Here is a 1,723-nt window from a genome sequence, read left to right on the forward strand (position 1 = left end):
TGTTATCAGGAGGGATCAGTCCCTGGAGGAGGACATCGTGCTTGGTGAAGTAGAGGGTCAGCGAAAAAGAGGAAGACCCTCAACTAGATGGACTGACACAGTGGCTGCAACAATGGGGTCAAGCATAACAACAATTGTGAGGACCAAGCAGTGTTTGTTCTGTTATGTATAGGGTTGCTATGGGTTGGAACTGACTAGACGGCACCTAACAACAAATATATATATATGTACACACCTATGTATGTATAGTATATATGTATGTATGTATATATATGGAGAGAGAGAAAGAGAAATGGCTCACACAGTTGTGGAGGCTGGCAAGTCTAAATCCATGGATCAGGCATCAGGCAGGAGGCTTCTCCTGACTCATGTGGTTTCAGGGAATGACAAACCCAAAATTGGCAAGTCAGATGGCAGGCTGCTGGCTAATATCCCAAGAACCAGAGGTCAGAGGATGACGAGTCACATGCAGGATTGAGAAAGGGCAAGCTTTGCCAGAACATCTGTATATATTGGATGCAGGCCACATCCCCAAGGAAACTCCCTTTCCAACTGATTGGATGCTCGTATCAGATCACAAAAGGGAGGGTGATTACTAATATCTGCCAAGCCACTCAGAAACTTGGCCTAGTGAAGCTGACACATAACCTTAACCATCAAAGTTCACCCCTTGTCTACTTGGTGCCTGTACACATCTCCATAAACCATAAATAATCTCTAAAGACAAGTATAAAGTCACAATTGCACCTAACATGATACAACTAACAAGCGTACAACCAAAAATGCACTAGCCCTGTTTATATCTTATATTTTATAATAAGTAATGGAATAAGGAAAGGAAGAAAACAATGTCATTTGCTATACACACATACACACACACATATAACAAAACAAGGAAGAAATACTCAAAACATTACAGTCCACATTTCTGCAACTGGTCACATGGTCATAGCTGGTATTTAGAACTAGCTTCTTCCACCATCTGTTCTGTATTCCCTCTGCCCCCACCAAGCACCTCAGCTGATCATGGTTCTTTGCCTGCTGGGGAGACCCAAACCTTCATTCCTGAAAGGTTTGGGCCATTAGTAGTCATGTTGGAATTGGGTTGCTGTACGTTTCCATTGACTTTAATCACATGGCACGGCAGTCCTAAGAGATCCTGTATTCCAGACACACTCTTTTTACCTCCATTATGTAATATATCAATCTGATTTCCTGGTAATCAGGATCAATTACACTAGTCAGTATGGTAACTCCCTTCTTTGCCTGTTGATCTAGAGGCATGAGGAGCCCAAAGTGGCCAAGCAGCATTCTTAACTTCCAGTTCAATGGAATCAATGTTGTGTCTCCTGGTGGGAGCATTTCTCCCTCTGGAACTAAGACCTCTAGGCCCACAGAGCATAGGGTTGTGGGGACAGGAAGCAAACACTTTGCAAGTGGGTAACTAGCAGTAATAGTGAGTGGTGCCACACCCATTTCCACCCCTTGGTTCCTGGACCCATGAATCCTGGCTATGGGAGAAGCAGAACCATATATTTGACACAGTTTTAGAGCATATACAGCCTCCTGGAGAACACTGCCCCAATCCTGCAAGGTATTGCCACCTAGCTGGCACTGTAATTGTGTCTTTAGAAGGCTGTCATGGATTGAATTATGTCCCCCCAAAAATGTGTGTATCAGTTTGGCTGGGCCATGATTCCTGGTATTGTGTGGTTTTCCTATA

The sequence above is a fragment of the Trichechus manatus genome, unplaced genomic scaffold (assembly GCF_000243295.1).
Source record: "Trichechus manatus latirostris isolate Lorelei unplaced genomic scaffold, TriManLat1.0 scaffold00155, whole genome shotgun sequence".
NCBI lineage: Eukaryota > Metazoa > Chordata > Mammalia > Sirenia > Trichechidae > Trichechus > Trichechus manatus.